This window comes from Amborella trichopoda, chromosome 1, assembly GCF_054954075.1.
Source record: "Amborella trichopoda isolate Santa Cruz 75 chromosome 1, AtrichopodaSantaCruz75HAP2 v2.0, whole genome shotgun sequence".
NCBI lineage: Eukaryota > Viridiplantae > Streptophyta > Magnoliopsida > Amborellales > Amborellaceae > Amborella > Amborella trichopoda.
In genome coordinates this window covers 22,466,838-22,478,212 of record NC_142336.1, presented here as the reverse complement: position 1 = coordinate 22,478,212, position 11,375 = coordinate 22,466,838, and positions in this window count along the sequence as shown.

Sequence of the window (11,375 nt, the reverse complement as noted above, 5' to 3'; positions counted from 1 at the left end):
CGGTGTAGATAATATGTCGTAAAATGCACTACTTCTGAGACTTAAAATGTTTTTATTTTTCATGGTCATACATCTCGATGTCGAGATGATCAATCAAAGGGTTTCTCAACATTAAAACTACCTTTTCTGATGGAGTTTTGAGGGGCATCCGTAGTTCCATATTATAAAGTAGCATCCTTATATAAACTTTCCTTGTTAGAATCACGCTTGTTGTCAAAACGCCTGCTAACTTCCCATGAACAAACTGGTTGCAGCAAGCTGTATTTACTAGTGCAGTGATGAATCACTCTTTGCTATTTTCTGCTAAAGCATTAGAAGGCTTCATTCCTATGGCTTATCAAATGGTGGGGTCCGCATGTATACCATTAGACAAACATGATTTATGGTGGTATACAATCCCTATGAAAATGTTTGAAAATTGTGGATGAAATGGGATAGAAAAATTGTAATCTCACAAAAGCTTTTGGTGACAAATGGAAAGTATTAAAATTCGTCTTGTTTCTAGGCACGAAGGCTTTATTATAACGCTTACTGAGAAAAATTAAAATATATTTAAGTTATTCAAGTAGGGAAATTTATCCTTAGGACACAAGCATACAGAAAATAAAGTTATTCAAGTAGGGAAATTTATCCTTAGGACACAAGCATACAGAAAATGGGTCATTATCTTGCTACAAAAATGGACAAGTATAACAAGTTGTAAAGAACCAGAGTTGCATTGAGATCACATTTACACAAGAAGATTGAGGGTTTGAAAATAAGATATAACTAGTAGTTGGTTAGGGTTTGAAAACGAGAAATAATTTTATGCAAAAAATTGAAGAGAGAAGTTCAAGATCGGAGAGCAAATGCCCTTTGACCCTTTCTCAAATTCAGCCGTAACCCTAGTTGGAATTCATTCGCATGCAACTGGATAAATCATCACAACGGGATACTCAATCGTCAACAATTTCTGTCCTCTTGGTTCTTTGGAGTATAACAAAAAGACTATTCTACTTTCTCTTGTCTCTTATCCAACGTGGGACAAGAAACCAACTACTCTTAAATAAAATAAAGGAAATGATCTTGTGAGACCTTCCCACACTCGTGTGTAGGACCTCAAAGGATCATCATTAAATTTGGCACAAATCTCTAAAAAAGTCAAGTCCTACACTTATGTGATAACGTTCTTAAAGATTTGTGTCGAATTTAATAGTGATCTTTGGAGGTCCTACATACATGTGTGTGGGAGAATCTCATAGGATCATTACTCATAAAATAATATTTTCCAAAGAATATAAATTCAAAGGGTATAATTTTGAAATGGTATCTAGGGTTTCCCAACACAAAAATACAGATGCAAATTGATATTTTAAGTGGGGAACAAAATCTAATTAAAAGAAGGTGAGGTTTGCATAGGGTGGCCACATTATACTATACAAAGTGCACCTCTAAATTTTGTTAGAAGATGTAAGTTCCGGTGTCAAAAACTTTATGATGGCTTCAAAACCCATGTCAATTATAACTGTGAAATTTAAAGTTTTAAAATGGTGCAGATCGATTTTATAAAATGGGTCGAAAGACTCCTTAATACCTAGTTTGTATTTTTCTTTCTCGAAACATTTTCACTTATTCCCTATGGTCCTAATCATTTTTCCTTCTTTTAATTCCGTCCACTCACATTCCCATTGAAGGAGAGAGAGATTATCTATTATTTACTCTTATAAATAATATTAGGATAATGAGGTAGAGAGAGAAAGGGGGATTTCATGGGGTAGAGAGAACGAGAGGACGTTAATGGGGTAGAGAGAGAGGGGGGTTATGGGTAGAGAGAAAGGGACGAGATTAATGGAGTAGAGAGAGAAAGGGGAAAGGTCCATAGGAGTGAGAATTGATGGGAGTAAAGGGAGATGATAAAGTGATTTGGATCATGAGAATAATAGAAAAAAGAAGACGATATTTTCAAGAAAGAAAAAGGAAAAATAATGATTAGGGGCTTCTTCCAAGTTCGAATCCTTTTATAAACTTTGGGGACATAGGGGATTTTTAGTTTTCTCCTATCTATAAAAACTTAAAAATCTTAAAAATAGATGGTTCAAATAACCTGCTACAAGATGTACTACTTTTAGGACTTGAAATTTTTTTTTCCTATTTACATCTATACATCTTGTGTTTAAGATAATAAAATAATTTTCCTTATTTTTATTAGGTATGAGAAGTGGATATCACATAAGCCACCTTACGGTGGTCAACAAAAACATGAGATCTGATTGCAACATATTGAAATTTGTCCCAACTTTGCAAAGTCTTGATTCATAACTTTGATGGAACTCATACTTGTTTCCATTGTTTCACCGAAATTACAATTTTGAATTGTTGAAAAATTGGTGTGGGATGAAACGGAGGCTGAAATTTGTAGTAATCAAGGAATGAAAGAAATAGAGAGAAGAGAGACTTCCTATTTACAGCCACATCATGTGCACTTTCAAGACTATAATTTGCCTTTACTTTATAATAACATTGTGCAAAAAGATAACCGGGGAAAATCAGCCCTCGGGATATCTGTAAACAAAATGTCGATGAAAATGCTTGTCTAATTTTGCACAGTATAGGTTTATTTAGCACAGTTTAGGTCTATTTAGCGCAAGAGTTTCCTGAATTTAAAGAGAGAAACTTCCTATTTACAACCATGTTATGCACTCTCTCAAGACTGTAATTTGTCCCCTTACTGTAGAATAACATTGTGTAAAAAGATAAATGGGGAAAATCAGTCCTTGGGATATCTGTAAACTAAATGAAGATGAAAATACTCGTTTAATTTTTCACAGTATAGGTTAGTAGTAGAAATGAAAAGTAATCCACGAAAATAAAAAAGAAGAAATAAACACAAAAGAAATAGACAACCAACCACAACGCAAAGATATACATGGTTTGGCAACGTGCCTACGTCCACGGGAGATGAGAGCTTCTTTATTGGCAATGAAGAATATGGTTACAATAGTTTTCTTCCTCACGCCTCTCTGTTCTCTCTGATTATAAAGAGATTTGCATTTTTCCCTTAACCCTAAAAAACCCCACATTGCAACAATATATATCAAGTCTCAGATAGATGGTAGAAATTACCGAAATACCCAATGTACAGATATATATCGAATCCCAGATATATCGAATCCCATGTACGGATATCCGAAATTTTCCTCGGGGGCTACCGCCCCCCAACCCCCCTGTAAGGGCTGAATCTACCTGGCTGGACACTCCTTCGGGCCTCAAGCCCTTTGGGCTTTTAACGGCCCTCCGGAGTCGTCCTTTGGACTCCACCTTGGCAGATTATTTTCTCAGAATACAAGACATCAATCATCAATATTAGTTTACTTAGCATGAGAGTTACTTGATTTAGAGAGAGAAAGTGGCTCATTTTTTTGTTTTCAAATAGCTAAAGATAGTAAGAAAATATTGAAAGAGAGATTTCGAAATAGTAAAAAGTGATAAAAAAGAGGAATAAAAAGTCCATTTTAAAAAGTAAATAATGACTGTTAATATGATTGTTCACAAGACAAGTGACTGTTGGATTTCCAGTAACCATCATCCAAGATTATTTATAGTTTGATCATTGAACAGTATCAACACACACTAGCGGTTGGAACTCGTACGTGCCACGCTTCCACCCCTTCGTGCACATGTGTGGGACTCGTGTCACGTAGAAATGGACCTAAGCCACGAGCCCAACTCGTACACGTGCTCTGTCGAGGGAATAAAAAGTCCATTTTAAAAAGTGAATAATGACTGTTAATATCAGTGTTCATAAGAGAAGTGATTGTTGGATTTCCAGCAGTCATCGTCCAACAGTTATTAATAGTTTGATCATTGAACAGTATCAACATACACTAGCGGTTGGAACTCGCATGTGCCAATGCTTGTACCCCTTCGTGCACGTGTGTGGGACTCGTGTCACGTAGAAATGGACTTGAGCTACGAGCCCAACCCATACACGTGCTCGGTCGAGGGAATAAAAAGGCCCCATTAAAAAGTGAATAGTGACTGTTAATATCACTGTTCACAAGAAAAGTGACTGTTGGATTTTCGGTAGTCATCATTCAACAATTATTAATAGTTTGATCATTGAACAATATCAACATACACTAGCGGTTGGAACTCGCATGTGCCAATGCTTGCAACCCCTTCGTGCGCATGTGTGGGATTCTTGTCATGTAGAAATGGACCTGAGCCACGAGCCCAATCTGTACACATGCTCAGTCGAGGGATGCCTGCGGGGATGCAAGCGTGCGAAGTGTAAAGTGTACAATTAAGCGTCCTTTGCCCTCTTACACGCACGCACTCTCGCACAAGCACACTCCGCACAAGTGCTCACACTCTCTCTTTTATTCTATGAACATAAAACATGAGAGTGTTCCTATATATATACCACTCTTTTCACATTCCACTCTTCAATGTGGGACTAAAACACACTACCTTCTCTCTCTCTATTATCTAAAGGGAAAAGTTTATATAGAGCCGAGGCTTTAAACAATCAAATTGGAGCCTACCACAAAAATTTTATTAGAAGAGGTTGTTTTGATGCCCAAATATCCTCAAATTGATCATCCTGACATCAAGATGTATGGACATGATAAAAAAATGGATTTTAAGTTTTGAAAATAGTGTATTTTAATGCATTTTTGGACCCTCAATTTTCAAGATTTTCAAGTTTTCATAGATCTTTCGATCTACTCTATTTTTGAAGCTTTAAACTTTATAAATAAAGAGGAAAATATATTTTTAAGGCTCTCACAAAGATTTCAATATTGAAACCACATTTCTCGACACTATTTGAAGGTAGGCTCCAATTTGATTGTTTAGAGCTTAGGCTCTATACAAACCGCAACCTTATCTAAAACATTGAAAAACAACACATACTCTTTTGAAATAGCTTATCGTATTTAACTTATACTAAAATGCTAAGATGAGAATATTTCTCTCACATGAGAGCATCTCTTTGTGATGTTGACAACATACTAACCTGGGAACGCATAATATAGACGTCTTCAATGTCTTGCCTTCTTTGCAAGAGGTTTAGCATGTGGGAGCTTCTCATTAGACGAGAAAGATGAGATGTCATCAAAACCCTGGGCCATCCTGCCCCTCGGGGTTTCCTCATTTTCATCGGGCTTTTGGGTGGTTGCCCCTATGGAAAACCAAAGGACATCAAACCCATGCTCTTCACATCAGAAACACAGGATTTATTATTTATATTGGGTACTGAAAAATTCCAGATGTTTAATCATCTGTTGCATTTTACATCGACTTGAAGAATTAAAATAAATCGAACACCAAGGCATATCAACCCATATACCTATAAATATAAGCAGGGACTTGTTATCTTTCGAGTCAGGTCTTTAGAAGAGAATGAGTCTCAAATAAGTCATAGGAAACAATTATCTCTCTCTTCGTATCTTGAATGTCACTCTCTTTTCTACTCTTGGTTCTTACCGAGGTACAACCTCTGAAGAACTCTTTATCTCCACTAGGCCGTGTTTATCAAAAAAGTGTGACCTCCTCTAATCCGAGGAGTACCCCTTTTTATAGTGCTAAACTATGGTTGTTCAAGGGATAATCATACATTGCCCATCTTCGAATCTTCACCCTCCATCTTCATCTTGAGTTTGTCCACTAATTTGAATCACAGATGTTGCAAGGAGCGACCTTTATTTGCATAATGATGTTTACCTTTTGTGTTTATCTTTTAACATTGTTGATCTCACTGCTAGGTTATTCTCACATATACAATTGTTGGCGTTTGTCTTTCATTTTTCGAACGTTCAAACCTCATGATCTCACGGGAGCAGGATTTGATATTCGTTATTATCATCATCATTGTTGTCAGTGGGCTGTAACCACTTCCGTTGTTTAACTCAATCCATCCTAACCTTTTAAAGGTGATAAAGCAAGGAGCCCAGAGTCGAACGGTGTTGATAAGATGAGAGAATTCTTTGTTCCAAAGAAATAATTTCCCTTTTGTGGTAACAAATCGGCTGTACAATCTGTAAAGCTTTTAAGGCTTTAACTGCTAGATAATGATGCTGACAATGGGTTAAGCCATCGTTGGGGGGTTCAAGAATGAGATGAGTTAAACCATCTCTGTATAGCTTTAGACTGTTTTCGAGATTGAGATGGGTTAAGCCATCTCTGGGCAGTTTTAGATTGCTGTTGAGATTGAGATGCGTTAAGTCATCTCTGGGCAGCTTTAGACTGTCCTTGAGACAGAGATGGTTTAAGCCATCTCTGGGCATCTTTAGACTGCTGTTCAGACTGAGATGGATTAAGCCATCTCTAGGCATCTTGAGACTGCCATTGAAACTGAGATGGATTAAACTATTTTTGGGCATCTTTAAACTGTCCTTGTGACTGAGATGAGTTAAGCCATCATTGGGCAGCTTTATATTGCTGTTTCGAGAGTCCTTAGTCTAATATCAAAATCTATAGACTAAACCATGCTCTGATAATAGTCAAACAGGGAATCATACTTGTTCTTGAGCCTTCATGATCATCCATCATATATTCGTTGCATGTCTTCAAATGGTTTATTCTTAGTCTTTCATTGGGACGAAGTGTTTATGCTTTTTAAGGGCAAAGCATGAGCCATTAACAACTCGATCAATATATCTGGTCTTGTGTATGAGAAAAGTACACCCAACAATTGAATGATATGATGTTATGATATGCGAGTATATTTTAATAAATCTAAGATGCTCGATCTGTATGATTATCATGTATGACTATGAGGTTATTAATTATTGCTAACTATCTAGGTATGAGTTCTAATAACGATGGAAGGAACTATCAGTGGATGACTCCACAAGATGTCAAACTTTTAGATGTGATGGCCAGTTATGTTAAAGATAAGTTGAGGATGAATGGGGTGTTTTGTAGGGAGGCATAGGCCAGAATTATGCGTGAAATGTGTGACAAATATGGCTCAAGGTTTTATCAAAGAAGAACAAAAATAGACTGCGGACATTGAAGATTAATTATGCAAATATTAAAACACTTATCGAGGAATCTGGGTTCAGATGGATAGAAGATAGGAGGATGGTTACTACGGATTTTGCAGTATGCGAGGAGTACTGGGTGGTATAGAATAACAATATTACTTTTTATTAGAATTATTTATTATGTAACATGTGTCTGTATGTTCATTTTGCATGGTTGTTTTATCACAAAATCACTGTTTGGCATCAAAATACCAAAGTAAGAGCTTCCCTCTTATGGATGACATGAAAACTATGTTTGGGGAAGGTAAAAATGAGGGAAATTGAAGTTCTTCTATAATGGATCGTGTTGACCCAGAATCACCGGCTGTGGGGGACAATGAGCTTGAGCCACAGGCTGAGGACATGAATTAGATGCGACACGAGGGAGAAGACGACGCAGTGGACACATATGATATATCTGATGCCGATGCCGGAGATGTTAGCAGGCCCTCCCCTGGGACCAGAAATAGGAATCGTGGTCAGTCATCTATAGTAGGGGGCTCCTAGGAGGCCAGGGGAAAATGCAATAGGACAACAACTGGCTCATGCAATTGGTTCATTATCAACCTCAATGAATAAGATGTTGGAACATTTAAATAATGTGTTGGAACACTTGGTCATTTTTAAGACAATATGCATAGATGTTGTATCTGATATTTACAAAGAGGAAGGTATTGATCCGTAATTGTACATTAGGACTCTTAATTTACTTGCGGATCCCATGAAGGCCTGGTATTCATATCCATGCTTCGCAATACCATAAGCTATGGTTACAGACCCATATCCCTTAGTAGTAGCTCTCTGTTGGTTTCTTGTTTCTTAAACTATGATGACTTAGGAGATGACTTAAACTGTGTTGGTTGCTTGTTTCTTAAACTATGTGGGCTTTTATGTGAATGATTTATTTATGCTGTATGTGGAATTTTTTTTTTCTTATAGTTTATATTGATGGTTATATATATATATATATATATATATATATATAGGGGAATGATTTCATGCAATGGTTGCATAGTAATATAATGCAACGATCTTCAAAAACCATGTTATGGCCATTTGTTTGATCCAAAATTTAGAGTATACACTCTTTTCATTCTAATTAACAATTGCAACAAAAGAACAATTTGAAAACACATTCTAGAAAGTATTTTTTTAACCTAATTAACGTAGGCCGTCCATTTTGATAAGATGCTTAGATCTAGGCCTTGGAAGGAATTTTTCTTTTCCAATTTTATTATATGGCTTTATCATCATTAGATTAATAATGTTAAAATCGAAAAAATGATTTTGAGTTTGTAAAGGCAATGATCTTAAAATTCACCAAATGAATGGTCTAGATTTGTTGTTAGATGGGACTCATTTTGATCATATCTAGGGTTCAAATTGAACTTTTTTTTGCTTTTTCGAATTGATTAATGAGATGAAGAGAGTGTGTGTGTAAAATTTTGGGCCATACAAATACCACAAACATAGTTTTCTAGAAGCGTGGTTGCATTATATTATGATACAACAGTTGATACCAAAACGGACCGGGATCTACAGTTCTAGAGTTCGACAGCAAAGTCCTTTTAGAGAACGTAGGTGAATAATACACTATTATATTTTACTATTTCTTGTAAAATGTGATAGTAGTTTAGACAGAAGAGAAGTATACAAATAAATGAAATGACAGAAATATCTATAACAAACCACTGTGTGTGGGTGTGATTGCCAATTTTGATACTAAATACCAATTTAAGTTGCATATCAAACTTATCAAAACTGTATATTGCCAAATCCTTATACAAAGTATAGCATTTGTATGATACATAAACGGGTAAATTTAAATGCACACGTACAAGCACACTTACAATTTACAAATACAGTAGCTAGAAAAGAGTTTCCAGTGTTGCGGACAGTATGAAGGGAATGAATGAAAATTACAGTCGCACATAATTATACAGGAAAAGTATAAGAGAAAGGGGAAAGATATAACCTGAATTTAGTAAAGGAAGAAAATAGACAGAGACCTGGAAAGCATGGGCTGTGAGGTCAAGACAGCAGCTGAGGTATCAGAGAATAGTAGTTGGAGTCGTAGAGAGGAAGCAAAGGGAGTTATGAGAGGAAGCAGAGATCAGAGAGAGAGAGAGAGAGAGAGAGAGAGAGAAACTCCAAGTAGACCTGCCTTGGGAGAGACAGGAGCATGCCTTATATAGCCAGGAGAGGGAGGAGCCTTTGCGACGAAGGAAAAGGAGGAGGTGCTTTGAGTGGACATAAAGTAGAGAGAAATGACATAAAGCAGAGAGAAAAGACGTAAAGGGAAAAGAAAAAATAAAAAAGAAAACTACATATTCTTGTGGTCGAAAACATCATCTTGTAATAGTGTCTTCTTTGTCTTCATGTGACGGTAGGCTTGGTGGTTTTCCGTGAGTGGCTATAGTCTTCTTTGTCTCATATGTCGGTGAGCATAGTACCTTTTTGTCGTATAGGTCGGTGAGTATAGTACCTTTTTGTCGTATATGTTGGTGAGCATAGTTTTTGTGCAGCATAGTGTTAGGGTCTTTGGCTGCATTCGTCTGGATCATCCCCATCTTCTTCTTCTGGGTCGGTTTCTTCGAACGGGAAGTATTTATTTGTACGGGTTGGAAATGATTGTACTGTTTCTTCTGATGAAACTGGTTTTCGTCCAGCTTCTGCAAAGATTTCCCTCAGTTGTTGTTCAAGGGTTTCTTTAGTAGCATTAAGATTGGCTTGAAGCATGTTTCTCAGATATGTGGGAAAGTCAAATGCAGTATTGGCAGTATTATATCCAGTTGGATTGGAATTGTATATGGGTTTTTATAGAAGAATTCTTTTTGGGACTATTGTTGTGGGGTTCATATTAAAAATGTCCCACCATTTAATGGAAATGGTTTTGCGAAGCCTGGGAATATAAGTATGGTCGGCTGTATTATTCTAAGAGATAGAATATTCCCATTTCATTATCCATGGGAGTTGGTATAATGAAACAAAGTAAAGGTGATGGTCTGTATTGATATCAATATTATTGAAATTAGCAAACTGCTCCTGGGCTTTTTGAAACGCAGGAGGCAAAATATCAGTGGTTGATCCCCATATTAAAAACCAATTTTTAAACCAACTTGGGAATCTTTCAAAAATGGGTAACCGGAATTGGATATACAACTATAAGAATGATTTGGATTTTGATAGGAAAGTGCTTTGTGCCATGCTTCTATATATTCGACATATTTATAATACTTATAAGAAAAATCAGTATTGTTTAGCTTTTTGCCTTGAGTGGGATTGCAACCCCACTCTTCATACGATAGCAGCTTTTTAATTTGCATTTTTTAGAATGCAATTACTCGTGTATTCTGTTGATAATAATGGACAACCGAGATGGATCATGTTTCCATTAGAATCGCCTCAGAATATTCACGGGTTTTGACTCCATTAGTAGGATTCAAATGGTTGATAAGATATGAGGGAGCCAGTTTAGCTGGATCCATATTGGTATGGTGGTCTTTTATGGTAATGTCCATGAGAAATGCTATTGTGATGAATGAAGAGAGATGAATAATAGGCCTTTGGGTTGGCCTTGATTGAGCAGGAGTGACAGCTGGAGTGGATGTATTAGCTTCTGGGTAGGTAATTTGGTGAATGGGTGAAATGGAGGGTGAAAGGGTGGCCAAAGGCAAATTTTCACTTAAAACAGGTATTATTTCCAGTGGGCGTTTCTCATTGCGAGAAAAATTGGTTCGAGTGCCCATAGTAGGTAAATAGGACAAAGTACTATTATTATTTGCTGCAAAGAGCTGTAGGGCAAGTGAAAGTGGTGTTTCTTCGTCGTTGGAGTCAGTGTGGCCCCCTGCAAAAATTCACGGGTCAAAAAGTCAGGTAGAGAGTTGGCTGAACCGTGCAGGTGTTCAATCGTAAAGTCGAAAGCATAGAGAATCGCCTGCCATCGAGAAAATATTTGTTTGGAAACAAGATTTTGAACATCTTTTTACGGAATATCTTTAGCGGCTTTGCAATCAGTTCGTATAAGAAAATGTTGATTAAGAATATCACTTTGGAATTTTGTAACACAATGGACAATAGCAAGTAATTCCTTTTTTACCGTTGAATAATTTTGTTGGGTTGGATTCTAGGCCTTAAAAGTATACCTGAGTAGTTATTCATGACCATCCACCTGTTGTTTTAGGATTCCTCCTAAACCCAACTCTGAAGCATCACCCTCAATAATTTTGAAAGCAGTAGGGTGAGGAAAAGCAAGGCAAGGGAGAGTTTTTACCTTTCTTTTAATTATTTGTACGACGTTGGTATGAATATTTGTCCATGGTGGAGGGTGCTTTTTTAATTTATCATGTAGAGGTTTAACATCTATGG